At 40.8% G+C, this 21,058-nt stretch overlaps 1 long non-coding RNA gene across 1 annotated transcript in view; it reads right to left on the reverse strand.

Moving 5' to 3' along the window:
• Positions 1 to 219: 219 nt before the first annotated feature.
• Positions 220 to 21,058, reverse strand: part of LOC135489116 (uncharacterized) — a 48,364-nt gene continuing 27,525 nt past the window's right edge. The window contains exon 3 of the long non-coding RNA XR_010447099.1: positions 220 to 250. This is a non-coding gene — a long non-coding RNA (uncharacterized LOC135489116). The remainder of the gene's footprint in view (positions 251 to 21,058) is intronic.

The following is a 21,058-nucleotide window of genomic DNA, read 5'->3' on the forward strand; positions in this document are numbered from 1 at the left end:
TTCCAACATCCTTAGAATGAGTCTCTATACCTTTAGCCCAGCAATATGTCCCATTCAACAATTTACAGTATACTTCTTTGTTCACTGTCCGAGCTGGAATGTCATGCTAATAACAGTCGAGAGGTGGATATCCGTCATATACCCATTTAAAGCAAAAGTAATTAACACAGCTAAGAACACGTCTTTAGTCATTGGAACAGTATTCCTGTTTCTGTTCACCTTGAACACACATCTTCTTGTCTTCTGGAAACTGAAAAAAAAAGGAGAGAAATGCGTAATAGCCACAGAGGCCTATGATGACTTTTTTCATTTCATATGGCATGTTATTGACCTACTTGTTAACAATGGCATTCCCTCTCTTCTGATAGTAGGTGGTAATGTTTCGATTTTGATTGCAATAATTCGCGGGTACAGTCAACGAAGGGAACTTCAAAACCCAGGCCATGGTGCGTCAGATCAGTCAGCTCGTATGACCAGTATGACCTACATGTTGACAACTGTCAGTGTGACCTTCATCGTATTAACTCTACCCATTTCAGTATTTTAAGTTGTAATAATGGTATCAATTTCCTCCTTTACTGCAGAAGTGGTAGCCATTTCAGACGGGAGGTTTGTTCAATGTTTCGCTGCAGGATTCTCCGACTGGAGCGCCCTATATATTCAAAGTTAGACATTTTCGTTTTTACACAATTTGTTTTGCCAGAAATGCTTGTCTCATCTACGGTATTATGTAACTTACTATGCTTTGATCTCCTACGGCGTTTATAGCTTGTACTATTTGAGTGGTAGCTGATCGAACGGGGGAGGTGGGGTTGTGGTACATGTATCTTGTACTAAAGTGTTTTCCGTTGCAAACTTAGAACATTAAGCACAACGATACGGGGCAAGTCCGGATTCCTGATATTGCGAGGCATATACATCAAAACAAAAATACATCCTTAATGAAGGATCAATGGCATGATCAAGGCCCTTATAACCAAGCTTTCCGCTGCCAAGACATCTTCCATTTACTCTTTACAGTAGAAGTTTCCGTGATCTAATTATACGCAAAAATGGAATCAACGAAATGACTGGGTGTAATATCGCTCGGGTGCACTCTGTCGGGTTGCCGGAAAGGTTTCCCGCGCCAGAGGTTGTGCGTGTTAAAAATTAACGAATGTCGCGGGTTTCTACATAAGAGTTGCAACAAAACTGAAAAAACGTTAAATGGCGCGCCCTTAAAATCTGAAGTAAGATTCTATTAATCTACTTCCAGATTTTTGAGATGCACGTTAGACCGTTAGCCGGTTTTGGTATTAGCAAAGTCGACTTTCCAGGCGAGTTCCACCACGACAGAGCCCCAGCTTTGTGGTCAGAGTGGTGTCCTTTGGCCAGTATTCCTCTCTGTTCTTCATACGGGAGCGGGTCTGAAGGCAAGAGTTGGAAATCTGGTCTCCAATTCTACATTTTAATCGAGCAGATTCTCGTAAGCTGTTTTCTACGTCGGCAGTGCTCTGTATGTGCATGGACAGTGGATCGTCACCTGTACTGCTTCTTGTCTAGCTTGATAATGTTGTCTGTCTGGGGGTTGTACAAATGTAACGATTGTTTTTTTCTCTGAAATTTTATCACCCCTCATAGGATTAATTTTTTTCACTCTTCTTTCCTTTAATGTCGATAAAGACATCGATTTCCTCAAGTATATGTACACATTGTACTAGTGTTGTTCGTTGTTATTATCAAAATGCTTTTACATCATAAAGGGACCAATGACATTGACAAGGGCATTATTCACCCTCAGTTTGAGCTCATACGCTAACATATACGTCCAAGATGTGGGGCGAGGTTTGGCCTATATCTGCTAGTTTCTTATCGTTTAACTTCAAGCCACAACACCCCTGGGGTTTTTGATCAAATTTAGGAGTAGAATTCTTCTGGTTATCACAGGGCGGCTCTTTCAGGGGAAAATGAATATTTTTGAACGAATCTATGACCAGACACACTTTACATCACACCGGGAACACTTTCTTGCCAATTTTTTGACCGTTTGCATGACCTGTCTGGTATCAAATATGGCGCCACCTATTGGTTCCATATCACATTGAATCCATCGAAGGTCGCTGGGTCCTTCGCCCGAACAATATGTGGCATACCGTCCATCTGCCGAGTGGGGCTGGCAAAAGTTTTCTGTAGTTTAATTTCAGGTCAAACTGGAGCAATGAAAGCCTACATCCGTACTGCAACAATATATATATTTTCAAAATTGGTCCAAAGTCGGCCCGATGTGTGCAAAAATCACCTGTTCATATAATTGGTGGAATAATAGTTTTTTTTCATAAGGCAACCGCAATGTGATAGCCAGGGTAACATTATTTTAAAATCATATCAGAAAACATTTCTCGGAGCTGTGTGGTATTAAAGGCGGCGCTACCGATTATGGTGCATCGAATAAAATCCATCGAAGGCGCTGTAAACGTCTCCCCTCGGTCTCTAAAGATGAAAAACAAATGTATAGGTTGTAGCTAATTTGGCCAAAGATTTCATCTCGGAAAGAATCCAGAAAGCTTGGAGGCGAGAATCTTCACCGTGACGACACTGTGAAAACCTCACTTCCATGACTGTAGACCCGTTTACCAGTGGCTGGCAGCCAAATCCGGGCGATCTCGCAAATGATCTGGTTCTGTGTTCCACCCATCATTTGTTCTGTTGGAAGTGGCCTCAATATTTTGACAATAATTGTGCTGGTTGCCCGACGATTTGGGAAGGCTTCAACACGAATCCTACTAATCAGCCTTGCACTAACGGACACTGCTGTTCTCCTCGGAGTGTTGCTGCCAGAATGGTTCGAATCGATCCCCGGAATACCTTCCATTTTCTTAATCCCAGCAGTGTGTCCCATTCACAAATTCAACGCATACTTCTTTCCTTACTGTGCTAAGTGGAATGTCATGCTTGTAACGATCGAGAGGTGGATATCCGTTATATACCCATTTAAAGCAAAGATAATTTGTACAAATAAGAACACGTCTATAGTCATTGGAACAGTATTCCTGTTTCTGTTTGCTATTAACACACATTTTCTTGTCTTCTGGAAACAAAATGAAGCAAGAGACGATTGCGTAATCGCTACAGAGGCTTATGATGACTTTTTTCACTTCATATTTCAGGTTCTTGAACTATTTGTTACCAATGGCATTCCTCTCTATGTGATAGTAGCTTGTAATGTCTCGATTATGATAGCAGTAATTCGGGGGTATAACCAACGGAGGCAACTTCAAAATCCGGGGCATAGTGCGTCAGATCAGTCGGCTCGAATGAGCAGCATGACATACATGTTGACAACTGTCAGTGTGACCTTTATCGTATTAACTCTACCTATTTTAATATTTTTTGTCGTTTCTACCTACACAAATCTGTTGCCGAGGAATGATTTGAATTGGCTCATTTACGCTGCACTCTCGTTTTTATCCTACAGCAATCATGGTATCAATTTCCTCCTTTACTGCTTAAGTGGTAGCCAGTTCAGACGGGAGGTTTGTTTAATGTTTCGCTGCAGGAATCTCCGAGTAGCGCGCCCTATCACTTTGAAGTAAGATTCTTCTTCGAATTTCTGATTCTTGAGATGCACGCTAGACAGTCAGCTGGTTTTGGTATTTGCAAAGTCGACTGTCCAGGAGAGTTCCACCACGACAGAGCCCCAGCTTTGTGGTCAGAGTGGTACCCTTTGGCCAGTATTCCTCTCTGTTCTTCATACGGGAGCGGGTCTGAAGGCACGAGTTGGAAATTTGGTCTCCAATTCCACATTTACATCGAGCAGACATCATAAGCTGTTTTCTGCGTCGGCAGTGTCCAGTATGTGCATGGACAGTGGATCGTCACCTGTACTGCTGCTTGTCTGGCTTGATAATGTTGTCTGTCTGGAGTTGTACAAATGTAACAATTGTTTTTTTCTCTATAATTTTGTCACCTTAAGATATGCTCATAGAATTAATTATTTCAATCTTTTTTCCTTTATATTCGATAATGGCATCGATTTCCTAATGTATATGTACACATTGTACTACTGTTAGTTCGCGGTTATTATCAAAATGTTTTACATCATAAAGGGACCAATGGCAATGACAAGGGCATTATTCACCCTCAGTTTGAGCTGATCCAAAAAACTAGTTCTTCAATCTCGAGTGATTACCATGGATACAGATGGGCCTACTCTATCCCTATTGGTACTTGTTCAAATGTAAATGTCCGACATATGTTGTTTGTGAAGGGGTAGCTCTGACGATTATTTGAGGAAAATACCAATTTCTTCTGCGCACTTTCGCGGTGAGAAGGCCTCGCATGCTATTTATAGCTCAACATAATGTTGACACCGACTGGTTCCTGTGAGATTGCACATTTTCTCAAGGTAAAATTTCGAGGGCAAAAAACTCAAAGAAAAGCCGCAACGACAGCCTATTTTTATATAAAAGACTGAAATAGTCTTCAGTTGGCTTTCTCATGACTGTATGTCTAGACGACGTTGATACTTGGCCAGATGTATTTTACAAGTGACAAGCTATTCAGAAATGTATAGGTTTGTGTGACAGAAAGGTACTGCCAAGTCTACAGCCCTTGTAACAGGGGTATGCATGAAATGACGTCTCGTCATTTTTGGAAGCAGGTAGGCCTGGCCTCCTCACCGGCTAGTGAGACCATACGCCAACAAACGAGTCCAAGCTGTGGGGCGAGGTTTGGCCTCTGCTAATTCCTTATCGTTTAACTTCAAGCCACAACACCCCCGGGGTTTCGGATCAAATTTAGGAGGAGAATTCTTCTGGTTATCACAGGGAGGTTATTTCAGGTGAAAATAAATATTTTTGAACGAATCTATGACCAGACACACTTGGCAGTACCTTTCTGTCACACAAACCTATACATTTCTGAATAGCTTGTCACTTGTAAAATACATCGATGCATCGATCACACTGGGATCATTTTCTTGCCAATTTTTGAACGCTTGCATGACCTGTCTTGTATCAAAGATAGCGCCACCTATTGGTTCCCTATCACATTGAATCCGTCGAAAGTCACTGTGTCCTTCGCCCACACAATATGTGGCAAACATTCTGATGAACTTTGAGCCTCATATGTTCACCGGCGTGGATTTGGGGATCCAATTAACCTGCTGAGCCGTGAAACGTGGTGGACGCGTGAAATTAAGACAAAATCGACCCAAAAAACATCAGACCCCCCAACCCTGAAATTATCATGGTGATGACCTGTCAAAAATTCTATGGATTTAAGCCCTGGATGAGGTCTTTCTGTCCTGCAAATATTAGGTTCCAGTGAGATATTGGGAAAAAGTTATGGCAGTTGATGTCTAAAGGAAAATGGCTTAAAATCTATTAGTGGTGTGTAGCCCTACGACACCTGTTGCAGAGGGTTAACAGTTCAAGCCTTTAAGCTATGTAAGTGATTTGCGAATGCGACACATAATTACGAATGATTATTTTCACAGAACTTCGAAATCTGATACCGGTATCATAATTATATCCATAATTATATATGACTGTCATTAAGTTTATCGCAAAAATCAGCTGCCTCAGGAACTTAACGAAATTTTTCATATTCATGAGGCAAGCTCTTGCTGGTTATGATGGTTATATTATTTCATCGCCCATTGGTGTCGTAGTTACCAACGTTTTCGAAATGTTTTCGACGATAGAGTTACCAGTGGCCAGTAGCAAAATCCAGGCGGTCTCGCAGGCGCTCTGGTACATTGTGCCTCCCTTCCTGTTTTCTGTTGGAGAGACAAGACCACAATTGATTTTTTAAGCCTTTTAGCAGTTAAATTGTCAATGTTTGACCGCGACGCATCAAAGAACGCGTGGTGTTGTGAATCTGAAATTTAGATTATGTTATTCCGGACAGTCGGGCAAGTAAATGGTGAAAAATAAAATGGTGATTGACCACGGAAATTTTTTTTTAATCGACAAATTAGACAGACTTTGATATTTCCACTCTTTTCAGCCAACTGGCAGAAAAAACTCAAAACACGCCCCCTATTACCCAATTAGCAAAATTCGAAATTAATTTTTTCATCAAATAATTTCTTTATATCTGTAGACTTGCCACAACAAATATTTTTTCAATACCTCTCCAAATATGTACTTGAGAGTAAAAAACATGCACTCGTCTAATAGATAGGCCTGGACCCTCCAACCTATGAATATTCATTAGTGGTCTTGTCTCAATGAAGGTACATTTCAGGGGTTAACATTTTGAGATTTTTTTCAAACTAATGTACATGACATCCCACAACTCTCCAACAAAGGAAAGTCATATCTGGACATTTTTGGAGAAATGAGAGACATTTCAAAGAGTGGTACAACTGTGCCAAAGCGACGAAAGAGGACAAAATCGACAAAAAGTCATGATTTTGCACCCAACAGCACCAAATTCAAAGACCTGCCCTGGCCAGAATAAGCAAGCTATGGAGCTGAAACTTTAGGATGTGATTTAGGAATATATTTGCTGCTTAGGGCACAACTTTCAGAATCAAGGCCTAAGTAGTTTCAAAGAAATTACAAAATGAATGGCAACACAACAAGACTTGTAAAAATGAAACCGAACTTAGACCGGGGTTAGGTTGACTCTTATTTGGGTCAAATTAAGTTTTTTTCTCATTATTTAGGCTTGTTTTGACCTTAAATCATCAGCAATACAATATTCTAAATGAATTAGAGTGATTTGAGCACATTCAAATTTTTCACTATATTGACCCAAAATGTAGTGTAAATAGAGACAAGACCACAATTGATTTTTTAAGCCTTTTAGCAGTTAAATTGTCAATGTTTGACCGCGACGCATCAAAGAACGCGTGGTGTTGTGAATCTGAAATTTAGATTATGTTATTCCGGACAGTCGGGCAAGTAAATGGTGAAAAATAAAATGGTGATTGACCACGGAAATTTTTTTTTAATCGACAAATTAGACAGACTTTGATATTTCCACTCTTTTCAGCCAACTGGCAGAAAAAACTCAAAACACGCCCCCTATTACCCAATTAGCAAAATTCGAAATTAATTTTTTCATCAAATAATTTCTTTATATCTGTAGACTTGCCACAACAAATATTTTTTCAATACCTCTCCAAATATGTACTTGAGAGTAAAAAACATGCACTCGTCTAATAGATAGGCCTGGACCCTCCAACCTATGAATATTCATTAGTGGTCTTGTCTCTGGAAGTAGCCTCAATATTTTGACAATAACTGTGTTGCTTGTCCGTAGAGTTGGGAAGGCTTCAACGCGGATTCTACTAATCAGCCTTGCACTTGTGGATACTGCTGTACTCCTTGGAGTGTTGTTTCCAATGTGGTTTGAAATCAGCCTGGGAATGAGTCCCATTACCTTGATCCCAGCAATATGTCCCATTCACAAATTTACAGCATACTTCTTTCTTCATTGTGCGAGCTGGAATGTCATGCTAATAACGGTCGAGAGGTTGATCTCCGTCATTTACCCATTTAAAGCAAAAATAATTTGCACAGCTAAGAACACGTCTTTAGTCATTGGAACAGTATTCCTGTTTCTGTTCGCCTTGAACACACATCTTCTTGTCTTCTGGAAACAGAAAGAAACAAGAGACACATGCGTAATAGCCACAGAAGCCTATGATGACTTTTATAATTTCATTTGGCATGCTATTGACCTTCCTTTCAATAATGGCATTCCCTTCCTTGTAATAGTAGCTTGTAATGTTTCGATTTTGATTGCAGTAATTCGCGGGTACAATCAACGAAGGGAACTTCAAAACTCAGGCCATGGTGCGTCAGATCAGTCGGCTCGTATGACCAGTATGACCTACATGTTGACAACTGTCAGTGTGACCTTCATCGTATTAACTCTACCCATTTCAGTATTTTATGTTGTTTCTTCCTTCACAAATCTGTTACCAGCGAATGATTTAACTTGGCTCATTCACGATATTCTCACGTTTTTGTCCTACAGTAATAATGGTATCAATTTCCTCCTTTAATGCTTAAGTGGTAGCCAGTTCAGACGGGAGGTTTGTTTAATGTTTCGCTGCAGGAATCTCCGACTGGCGCGCCCTATCAATTCGAAGTGAGATATTTTCGTTTTTACACAATTTGTTTTGTCAGAAATGTTTGTCTCATCTACAGTATTATGTATTTTACTTTGCTTTGATCTCCTACGGCGTTTATAGCATGTACTATTTGAGTGGTAGCCGATCGAACAGGATGTGGGGTTGTGGTATCTTGTACTTAAGTTTATGACTTGTTTTCCGTTGCAAACTTAGCACATTAAGCACAGCGATACGGGGCAAGTCCGGATTCCTGATATTGTGAGGCATATATCAAACCAAAAATACATCCTTACTGAAGGACCAATGGCATGATCAAGGGCCTTATAACCAAGCTTTCCGCTGCCAAGTCATCTTCTATTCACTCTTTACAGTAGAAGTTTCCGTCATCTAATTATACACAAAAATGGAATCAAAGAAATGACTGGGTGTAATATTGCTCGGGTGCACTCTGTAGGTTTGCCGGAAAGGTTTCCCGCGCCAGAGGTTGTGCGTGCTAAAAAATTAGGAATGTAGCGGGTTTCTTCATAAGAGTTGAAACAAAACTGAAAAAACGTTAAACACTACAAGAAAAAAAGTTAACTAATGAACCAGGCGTTGAACACATTCAGTTAGGGACTATGTCTCAATTTCTTCTAGCCAGCAGTTGACATGGCGTTTGGAGAGATTTCCCTTGCCGACAGCGTCGGACGCTCTTCGCCAATTGGAAGAATTATTGTCTTCAGCCGGGCGCAGCAGACACAGAAGATCTTTTGGAAGTAAGCGATTGTTATCGCTGAAATAAAACCTGTTTGAAAAGAATTAGTTCTTTCCCGCAGCAGTCGCAGACACGGAACCGTTTTTCTACCGGTGTAAATGTAGAAATTGTCCCCCTGGAAGAAGTGTCCGGTCCGAATTTGTGTTCTGACGGATTATGGTCTAGCGCACAACCCTCAATTTCTCATTGAGTAAGGCGCGTACATTTAAATAAGAGTCTTTCTTTTCCCCAGATTTTCTATCCTTGGGCATTTCAAACTTCTACACCGGCAACAGAAATCACCCTGACAAACGACTGTTCGCCATATCTGCTACAAGGTACATAATTAGGGTACTTAATTAATACATGTACATCCTTTGAAGACGACCAGTTGATCAACTAAGTCCTTAGTGATTTAATTTCTAGTTCATCAACTTAGACAGTGATAAAGTCTGCTCAAAAGGAGGAGTATGCTTTTATAAAAGTTCAGGCGACGCTCTAGCTGTCTACATGTAGATTGGTTTCCACAATCCGGTAATGATAAAATAATGATATTTGCCAATCTGCAAGCATGCCTTCTCCAGGCCGTTGGTTAGTGCGCTCAGTCTTACAGTGTCCTGCTCTAAGTCTACATGTACCTAGTTGATGAATTCTTTCCAGGTTGGCGCCCATCCTAAAGCTGACTTTCATATTATGGTTAAAGCAATTAGAATCGTCAGTATTAGGATGATAACAACGATGATGGAACAGCGACATCTACAAGCAATTTCAATATTTATAAGACGTTGACCTCTAATGGTGATTTTGATGAAAGGTTTAACCATTTCTGGTAGTTAGCGAGATGACCTCGGAAACAGGGATGACATTTTCTAAGAAAGTATACCTCGATCAGACACGTCAGAGCTCAGCCGACTCCAGGGTGAGAAAAGTTAACGCAAGTTAGTGAGCCTTCAACTTCATCTTGGTTATATATAGTTGATGAAAATACATTCAATTACAAATGGGATTTTTTTGTTATTAGCCAGACCTCCCCTCGTGACACGACAACTCTGATTGAGATTGACAGACCGCTTTCTGGCTTGATGGGGACTTCTGCAGGAAACAATGTGACAGTATATGTTCCGTAAGAGAATACTAAAAGACCTACTTCATCACGTAATGTTCTTGGAAGTTGTTGTCTTTGAACAGAGGAAGACGCTCCGAGATATAACAGAATTTGGAAAATGAAGTCGAGGGAACGCTCATTGTATTCGCCTATGACACATGTTGCAGAGGGTTAATAGTTCAAGCCTTTAAGCTATGTAGTGATTTGCGATTGGGACACATATTTACGAATGATTGTTTTCACAGCACTTCAAAATCTGATACCGTTATCATAATTATACCTTTTTATGACTGTTATCAGGTTTATCGCAAAAATCAGCTGCCTCAGGAACTTAATGAAATTTTTCATATTCATGAGGCAAGCTCTTGCTGGTTATGAGGGATATATTATTTCATCGCCCATCGGTATCGCAGTTTCAAACATTTTCGAATGTTTTCGACGGCAGAGTTACCAGTGGCTAGCAGCGAAATCCGGGCGATCTCGCAATTGCTCTGGTTCTGTGTTCCACCCATCATTTGTTCTGTTGGAAGTGGCCTCAATATTTTGACAATAATTGTGCTGGTTGCCCGACGATTTGGGAAGGCTTCAACACGAATCCTACTAATCAGCCTTGCACTAACGGACACTGCTGTTCTCCTCGGAGTGTTGCTGCCAGAATGGTTCGAATCGATCCCCGGAATACCTTCAATTTTCTTTATCCCAGCAGTGTGTCCCATTCACAGATTTAACGCATACTTTTTTCCTTACTGTGCTAAGTGGAATGTCATGCTTGTAACGATCGAGAGGTGGATATCCGTTATATACCCATTTAAAGCAAAGATAATTTGTACAAATAAGAACACGTCTATAGTAATTGGAACAGTATTCCTGTTTCTGTTTGCCTTTAACACACATTTTCTTGTCTTCTGGAAACAAAATGAAGCAAGAGACGATTGCGTAATCGCTACAGAGGCTTATGATGACTTTTTTCACTTCATATTTCAGGTTCTTGAACTATTTGTTCCCAATGGCATTCCTCTCTATGTGATAGTAGCTTGTAATGTCTCGATTATGATAGCAGTAATTCGGGGGTATAACCAACGGAGGCAACTTCAAAATCCGGGGCATAGTGCGTCAGATCAGTCGGCTCGAATGAGCAGCATGACCTACATGTTGACAACTGTCAGTGTGACCTTTATCGTATTAACTCTCCCTCTTTTAATATTTTTCGTCGTTTCTACCTACACAAATCTGTTGCCGAGGAACGATTTGAATTGGCTCATTTACGCTGCACTCTCCTTTTTATCCTACAGCAATCATGGTATCAATTTCCTCCTTTACTGCTTAAGTGGTAGCCAGTTCAGACGGGAGGTTTGTTTAATGTTTCGCTGCAGAAATCTCGGAGTAGCGCGCCCTATAAATCTGAAGTAAGGTTATTCTTCTACTTTCTGATTTTTGAGATGCACGCTAGACAGTAAGCCGGTTCTGGTGAAAGTCGACTGTCCAAGAGAGTTCTACCACAGAGCCCCAGCTTTGTGGTCAGAGTGGTGTCCTTTGGCCAGTATTCCTCTCTGTTCTTCATACGGGAGTAGGTCTGAAGCCATGAGCTGAAAATCTGGTCGTCAACTCCACATTCACATCGAGCAGATAATCGTCACCCTATTCTGTGTAAGGCGTTTTCTGAGTCGGCAGTGCCATGTATGTGCGTGGACAGTGGATCCCCACCTGTCATGCCTTCTGTCTAGCTTGGTAATGTTGTCAGTCAGTGACTTGTACAAATGTTACCATTGTTTTCATCTCTATTTTTTTGTCGGCTTAAGATATGCTCATGGAACTATTAATCTGTTCGCAGAAACTGCTTGGCTCATCTACGGTAATTCTTTCACTCTCTTTTCTTTTGCCGATGATAACATCAATTTCTTCATGTATATATGGACGCATATACATTGTTATATTTTAGTGGTAGCCGACTGAACGGGAGTTGGAGTTGTCGTCTCTCAAGTACCAAGTTCATGACTTGTTTTCATGTTCATGTATCTAACTAAACACAACAGGCAATAAATCACAGCGGTGCAGCGCAATTACGATCTCATGTTCGTACGAGGTTAGTATCAAAATATGTTTACATTATAAAGGGACCATTATATATATGATCACGATTATAATTGTCAACAGTGAATCGCAAAAACCAGCTGCCTCAGCAACTAACAACGGTTAACATCATATTTAGAAATGTTGGCAAGCTCTTTGTGGTTATGACGTATATATTTCATCGCCCATCGGTGTCGCAGTACATGTGCCAACATTATACGAAATGTTTTCGTCGGAGTCACCAGCAGCTTGCAGCGATATCCAGCCGGTTCGTAAGGCGCTCCGGTACTTTGTGCCACCCTTCCTGTGTACTGTTGAAAGGAGCCTCAATGATTTGACAATAACTGTGCTCCTTGGCCGCAGCGTTTAGAAGGCTTCAACACGAATCCTTCTAATCAGCCTTGCACTTGTGGATACTGCTGTTCTCCTTGGAGTGTTGTTGCCAATGTGGTTTGAAATCAGCCTAGGAATGAGTCCCATTACCCTAATCCCAGCAATATGTCCCATTCACAGATTTACAGCATACTTCTTTCTTCATTGTGCGCGCTGGAATATCATGTTATAATAACGGTCGAGAGGTGGATATCCGTCATATACCCATTTAAAGCAAGTACCTTTGAAAATGGCCGGTTGATCAACTAATCCTTATATTGATTTATAATTCATCAATTTAGGTAGTGGTGAAATCTGCTCAAAAGGAAGAGTATGCTTTTCAAAAAGTTCAGGTGTCGCTCAAGCACGTCTACAGTAGATTGTTTCCTACAATCCGGTAATGATGATGATATTTGCCTGTCCTGAAGCATCCCTTCCTAAATCTGACTTTCATATTATGGTTAAAGCAATTAGGATCGTCAGTATAAAGATGATAACAACGATGATGGAACAGCGACATCTACAAGCAATGTCAATATTTTTATGAAGTCGATGACATCTAAGTGTTATTTTGATGCAAGGTTTAAGCATTAGCTGTGTGTTAAGAGATGACCTCAGGAACAGGGATGACATTTCTAGGAAATCATTCCTCGATCAGATCCCAGCAGAGGCGGGCCGTTGAGAATTGTTGGGCTGATTCTCCAGGGTGAGATAAGTTAACGTAACAAGCTAGTGATCGACGGCTCTGGTCATTATGAGTAGCTGGAGGAAAATACATTTAAATACAAATGGGAATTTTGTGTGATAAGCTAAATCTCCCTTGTTGACAGGACAACTCTGATTGAGACTGACAGCCAGCTTTCTGGCTTCATTTGGACTTTCCTGCAGTAAACAATGTGTCAGTATGTGAGATGAAGATAAAAGGACCTACTTTATCACGCAATATTCTTGAAATTTGTTATCTTCGAATAAAAGAAGACGCTCGGAGATGAAACTGAATTTGGAAAAGGACGTCCAGAGAGGCTCATTGGACTCGAACCTGTTGGTTTCCACTTCAAGCCTAACGGCTATGTCAGTGATTTGAGAATGGGGCACATGCATGTTAAAATGAAAAATTGCACTGAACAGCAAAATCTGATACTGGTATCGCCATTATATGATTGTCAACACTTAATCGCAAAAAAAACAGCTGCCGCGGCAACTAACAACGGCTATCTTCATATCTAGTTGGCAAGCTCTGGCTGGTTATGACGGAAATACTTCAACGCCCATCGGTGTCGCAGTTACAATCAACTACCAACATTTTACGAAATGTTTTCGACAGTGTCACCAGTGGCTGGCAGGGATCACCAGGCAGCCTTGAAGGCGCTCTGGCACATTGTGCCACCCTTCCTGTGTTCTGTTGGAAGCAGCCTCAATATTTTGACAATAACTGTGTTGCTTGCCCGTAGAGTTGGGAAGGCTTCAACGCGGATCCTACTCATCAGCCTTGCACTTACGGATACTTCCGTACTCCTTGGAGTGTTGTTGCCAAGATATCTTGAAATCAGCCGAGGAATGAGTCTTTCTACCTTTAGCCCAGCAATATGTCCCATTCACAAATTTACAGCATACTTCTTTCTTCACTATGCGAGCTGGAATATCATGCTAATAACGGTCGAGAGGTGGATATCCGTCATATACCCATTTAAAGCAAAAATAATTAACACAGCTAAGAACACGTCTTTAGTCATTGGAACAGTATTCCTGTTTCTGTTCGCCTTGAACACACATTTTCTTGTCTTCTGGATACAGAATGAAACCAGAGACAGATGTGTTATAACCACAATGGCCTATGCTGAGTTTTTTGCTTTTATATGGCAAGTTATTGACCTACTTGTTATCAATGGCATCCCCATCCTTGTGATAGTAGCTTGTAATGTTTCGATTTTGATTGCAGTAATTCGTGGTTACAATCAACGGAGGCAACTTCAAAACTCAGGCAATGGTACGTCAGATCAGTCGGCTCGTATGACCAGTATGACCTACATGTTGACAACTGTCAGTGTGACCTTCATCGTATTAACTCTACCCATTTCAGTATTCTATATTGTTTATTCCTACACAAATCTGTTGCCAGTGAGTGTTTTAACTTGGCTCATTCACGATATTCTCACGTTCTTCTCCTACAGTAATAATGGTATCAATTTCCTCCTTTACTGCTTAAGTGGTAGGCAGTTCAGACGGGAGGTTTGTCTGATGATTCGCTGCAGGAATCTCCGACTGGCGCGCCCTCTATATCCGAAGTAAAATATTTTCGTTTGTCTTGCTCCGAATACAAATCTATTTCCAGAAAATATTTGGCTCATCTACGTTTTTTGTTGAACGCTTCTCTCCCACGCCGAAAATAATATCAATTTCCACACGTACTGTTTGATTGTTAGTCGATCGAACGGGAAACGGGGGTGGTGTATGTTTTCATTTATCAAACCTGAGTCCTTCAAGTAAATTGAAAGACTCTTATCAAACTAAGCACAAATAGCAAGTGTGGCGGTATTATGGACCAGTCGTACGAGGTTTAGTATCCAACTATCAATACATCAAAAATGACCAATGGCATTTACAAGGGCATTATCACCAAGGACGGACACTTTCTCCGCAGGGACATTGTCTACTTTTACACCATCAACAGAAATCGCCCGTACAGGCGACAGTTCGCCATTAACAGTTAAAAGGTATAGGGTACTCGATTCAAGCTCTTTGAAGAGAGGTTATTTTGACTCCACTCGGATGATGACTAATGATTTGATTTCTTTGTCATCAATGTAACCATAGTGAAATCTGTTTACAGAGAGGTGTACTTTTTTCTTTGTCTTTCCACGTTGGTGCCCATCATGAAGCTGACTTTCATATTAAGGTTAAAGTAATTAGAATCGTCAGTATTAGGATAACGTCGATGATGGAATAGCAACGTCTAGTTAAAACATTGTCAAGATGTTGACTATAATTTCAAAGCTAAAGCAAACAGGAAAATCACATTGTAACTCAAGCATACACGGGTTACATTCGACCTTTTCGTTAAACGGAAACAACTTTTACTGCAATTACATTAACTGCATTACGGATTAAAGTGCTATTTCGCTTCAAATTATGATACTTTTAATCAATACACCAGGCAAAAACAGTCAGAAAAAAGTTTTTTTCATCAAATATTTGTGTATTTTTCCGAATGATGCGCTGCAGTTTGCTTTGGCAAATACATTAAATATTACGTTGGAAGAAAAAGAATCATACGTTATAATTCAATTACACATGTTATTCTTGTGATTGAGCAAAATTACATTCGAGACAGGACAATCCATTTCGTGATACTGAGTTTGACAGCAAGAGCTTTCTAGCATCATGCTGATGCAGTTTGCCAGTATGTTCTATAAGAGATGAATATAGTCAAACTTTATCCTGCGATCGATGTTCCAGAGTCGTCATCTTCGATGAAGTGCGACGCTCCGAGATGTGATTGAATCAAAAAATGACATCCAAGGAACGTCATATCCTTATCCCTGTTTTGCCTTTAAATTGTTGTTCATCCATTGTTTCCTTGGTGGCCGAACCTAACAGCTTTCCGTCTATTCCGTAAAGAGCAGTTGAATTGATCTTCTGGTTACTAATGTCAATATATATGGTTTAGGATTTAACATTGATCTTGGAGGCAAGCTGTGTTTCATGTAAAATAAACATCTTAAATATTACTACAAGAGCACTTTAATTCTGCCCCCCCCCCCAAAAAAAAATGTGTTTGCACCAATTAAAATGAAACGGCTAGGCGCCATTGTGCTCACCGTATAGATATTTGGTGCTTTGGAATTCATCCAGGTTTAGAAACATTGTACATGTATAGTATATAGGTGAAACCAAAGTCGGTATGACATGTGATGTATCGTTGCTTGGAGTAAGTACCATAAGAATATCATCAAAAAAAAGTCAATAATAAACGAGATATTGCACGTTTTACCTATTTTAGTTTTGGCCTCCTGGTGGCAAAGTTGAGTACCAGATCAGATCGAAATTCGGTGTCCGAGGTTACATGACGTAGGGAGTCATGTGTACTACATTTTAAGTTCATAGCTTTAGTGGTTAAGAAACGTGCTCTAGTTACACCCAAACGACCAATTTACGTCATTTGACCTCTGTGACCTTGACAAGTACGTCAAATCAAAAACCTGTATCATATGTGATGTATCCTTGCTAAGAGTATCTACCATAAAATTGTTACCAAAAACTAATCAGTAATAAGTGAGATATGGCACTATTCAAATTTTTGGTTTTGGCCCCCTGGTGGCCAAGTTAAGAATTAGACCGAACCGAAAATCAGTGTCACACGTCATCTGACCTAGGGGGGTCATGTGTACCAAGTTTAAAGTTCATAGCTTCATAGTTAAGAAACGTGCCATTGTTACACACAAACGGCCAATTCACACCATTTGACCTCTGTGACCTTGAAAATAAGGTCAAATCAAAAACCCGTAGGATATGTGATGTATCCTTGCTCTGAGTACCTACCATAAAAGTAAAATTGAAAACAAATCACTATTAAGCGAGATATTCCACCTTTTTTACTTTTATTAGTTTTTGCCCCCTTGTGGCCAAGTCAAGAATCAGATCAGACCGAAATTCGGATTAGAGGTTATATGAGTTAGGGAGTCATGTGTACTAAATTTCAAGTTCATAGCTTTATTGGTTTGGAAACGTGCCACATTTACACTCAAACGGCAAATTTATGCCATTTGACCTCTGTGACCTTGAAAAGTAGGTCAAATCAAAAACACGTAAGGTTTGTGATATATCCTTGCTAGGAGAACCTACCATAAAAATTTCATCAAAAGCAAATCACTAATAAGTGAGATATCACACTATTTATGTCTTCAGTTTTGGCCCCCTAGTGGCCAAGTCAAGAATCAGACCGGACCGAAATTCAGTGTCAAAGGTCATCTGTCCTAGGGGGTCATGCATAAAAACTTTTGAGTCCATAGCCCTAGCGGTTGAGAAACGTGCCACTGTTTTAGAAATAGGATACGAAGACGACGTCGACGGACCAACGGACAACTGATGACGGACGACGGACGACGGACGACGACGGACGACGGACACTGCGGTGTTGTATAGACTCCCCGACGGTGAGCCAAAAACTAGCCTATTAGCAGCTGTGTTTGCAATTCAGACCAGTCTGTCAGCGAGCTATCAAGGTGTACTGATTATCTAATCCGCCATAAACGTGTACATTTTGAAATGTATACATTTTTATGACGGCCAAGATGGTCAGAAGCGATGGGACGGCCAGAGGCGACTTACATTTTACGACGATGTTTTCATTCCAACATTCTCCCATTAAAATGTTGAAGGAAGACAACACGCAGGCCCAGGTGGGCAATGTGTCTTCTCCATCTCACTGTCGACACTACATTCACACTTGTTGGACTCGGGAGCCTAAATGTAAAGGTCACAGTGTCATTGCCTTACGTCCTGTCAAAACAGATCATTTACGTTAGTCGCAAATATATACACCAATCTTATATATTTTATTTAACAATATTAAGACATCAACCAAATAACCATTGCTCATCCATCAATTTCAGATGTCGGCGGTGCCAGTCTACCGACAGGAGTAATGCCTTACTCATCCTGAACTTCAGGGCCTCTCACTTGACACTTATGACCAAGCTTCATGCCCTAAGTTAACCCACAGACTTTCAGCGAGATTGCCGGCTGCTGTCTTACTTCATAGCATATTTGCCGTTTGATAATAAATTTGTACCATACTTTGTCTCATAAACGCATTTCAAATAAATGTTAAATAGCTTTCTAGTAACTCAAGTGATATTCTAATATCAGTTTTCATTGTTGTTAAGTGGTATATACCAACGTTTCTTTCAGATCGCGGGGGGTGGGGGGCGGGGGTTGGAGGTCAAAATGATGCTTATCGTGAAATAGCAAGAAATTCAACTTGTGTGGCCAAGCGTTTGAAATTTCAGCAAATGTTAGCGCCATTTAGATGCGGTGATTGTTTGCAATGACCGCGTTGCTGGGAAAGATGTAATAGTCGTTTTGACGGGCGGAGTGCGAATCCTGCAACCATCGATTTAGTCCAGGGTCAGTAACGTGCACGAGAAAATGAGCACACGGTTGACCCTGGTAATCGACGATGTCCCTGACGTAGTCGGAGTACTTTACAAAAGGATAGAGCATGTATTGTGTATAAATAGCCAATATTAACCTTGTTTCATGTTCTAGCGTTAGAGGACATATCAGGCTTTCCAAAGATGATGATGTGTTTCGTCTCGTTAATCCTTAGAGAAACCAGCCTGGTTACTCCAAGGCAAAGCTAAATATACTAAATTTAATATGTAACAGTCCAAAGAATTAGTTGGAAAAGTCGGGCTTCCTGTGACTTGTGTTACACGTGTTACCTTATACCCGAGTTAAAAAGGTTCTTATATTTCTTACGCGCCGCTTGATCAAAAGTTACATATACACTGAATACGTCATTTGATGCTTCATCATGGATCTAGTTATGGATTGTTCGTGAATAAAGCTTAATATTTTACTTTCTGGCCGTTCTTCATGCCTCGCTGATGAAGAAAATAGATGGAGAGATCTGCGTGCGTTCTGGCAATAGGCTGGTTCAGATCCACAACTTACACGATTGCAAGTAAGATCATCGTCTGCAACTCAATCACTGCTTCTAAACCTGACAAATCAAGTGTTGACCATGCGTTGAAATGTAAGTAGCATGTATATACATATAGTATGTGTATTGATGTTGAAATTCACGCGGCAAGATCCGTTTATCTGTCTTCAATTTGACTACAGAAATGTCTTTTATAATGCCAAACGTTTCTTCTGTCGCCCCAGACAGCACGCTAGAACATGTCGTGGATGTCACAGTGTACATCGTAACAGTCGTGCTTCCACCAATGGTCATGGTCACTGGGCTTTTTGGCAACTTTCTCAGCTTCATCTTAATGAGCAAGAAGAAATACGAAAATAGTACGACATGCTTCTACATGCGCTGCATGGCCATCTTTGATTGTCTTTTCATTTACGGCAGAATGTTTCTAATGTATGTCCTTGCTATTGGTCCTCATCTTTTCGAAAATATGCAAGTTCGGGTGTCGTTTTGTTATTACTATTTCGTGAGTGCTGTTACGGGTTATGTCCTTTCCCCATGGATTCTCGTCGTGATGGCTCTGGACCGGTTTATTGCGCTGAGATGGCCGCTGAAGGCGGCCTTAATCTGCACCATGCGGAGAGCGAAAATTACTGCAGCCGCCATTTTTGTTTTCGGCGTTATATTCGGTCTGCTGCAGCTTATACGTTTTTGGAACGAACGATACCTATTTTGGATGTGTCCATTAGGCCTGGACCCCCCCTTGGACGAAATATTTACGATGATTGAAGGAAGTTTCATTGCTTTCATACCCATCGCAAGCCTCTCGACGCAAGGGCCCAACGCGCCGCGTAGCGGCAAAAAAGCGAAGCTGGCGAAACATTTATAACGGGTCACCGTCACTTATTATTGGACTTATAGCGCATTTACGGGGTTGCAACTATTTTGCTTTATAGTGTCACCAGGAAAGAAAAGCATGCGACCTAACGCCGATCTATTTGTATAAAGTGATAATTGGAAGGTATATAGTAGGAAATATCAATAAAATAATCATTCCATGTCGTCTTTTGAGGGCATTTTTGATTGTAAAAAATATATGTGTACGTCACCGTAGTCTCTGCAATGATAATTTTATCAGAGCAGTCTCGCGCAAGTAGAAGTTCTTTACCTATTAGTTCTTCACTTATTAGTCTCAACGTCTGGCGCAAAGCCAGACGTTTTCCATTACGATTTCACTACGATGTTTGACAAGAAGGAGCAGTGCGCGAGATATGCTAATGAGCAGACTTCCCTCGCTTGAGTTTCTGAAGAATGTTCCATATCGCGCTAAGCTCATCACTATGACAGGCGTGCAGCGGTAGGTATCTGCTCCCCAACTTCCACCCTAATACGGTACAATAAGTTACCATTTGATGGGAATGGGACAATGCCCTCACTGTGTATGGAGTCATAGGGATAAGAAGACATTATTCATTAGTGTTGGTACAAGTGATTTTGCCCAAAAAGCATGCGCATTCAAAAAACAAAATATGCAAGGTATCACGTACATGACCATGACGACGTGCAGAAAGTGCACTGGCCAGTGCATACCCTATGGCTATGTACTAGTAAACATGGTAAACATGAACAACATCATTATTCATCGGCAGTTCATTTTACTCCGAGCTTTTCCCGAAACATATAGCCATGATGATTAGGCCTACCATGTACCATGACCAATAACAGCACTAGATCATGTACCATGTCAACAAGTTCACATGAACCGTATAATCCCGCATGGCGCATGTGGGGCATGCGTCTAAACCAAAGCCCCAAAATCACTTGTTTTGGTCTATTTCACTTGTGTTTCCCCCGTCTCCCAGTCCATAATACATTTACAGTTTACAATCCCCGATCATGGCCCAACAAAAGGTCATCGGTTGACTAAAGGAACACAACTGTTCAATGGATTTATAGTTGAATGCGATCAAACTACGTCTTTTCAATCGTGGATTGTAAACCCCATGGGCCTAGGGAAGGCCCTATAACAATACTTTCGACACAGTTATTATCTCCGCTGCCTCCACC

Source organism: Lineus longissimus, chromosome 6 (assembly GCF_910592395.1).
Source record: "Lineus longissimus chromosome 6, tnLinLong1.2, whole genome shotgun sequence".
Lineage (NCBI taxonomy): Eukaryota > Metazoa > Nemertea > Pilidiophora > Heteronemertea > Lineidae > Lineus > Lineus longissimus.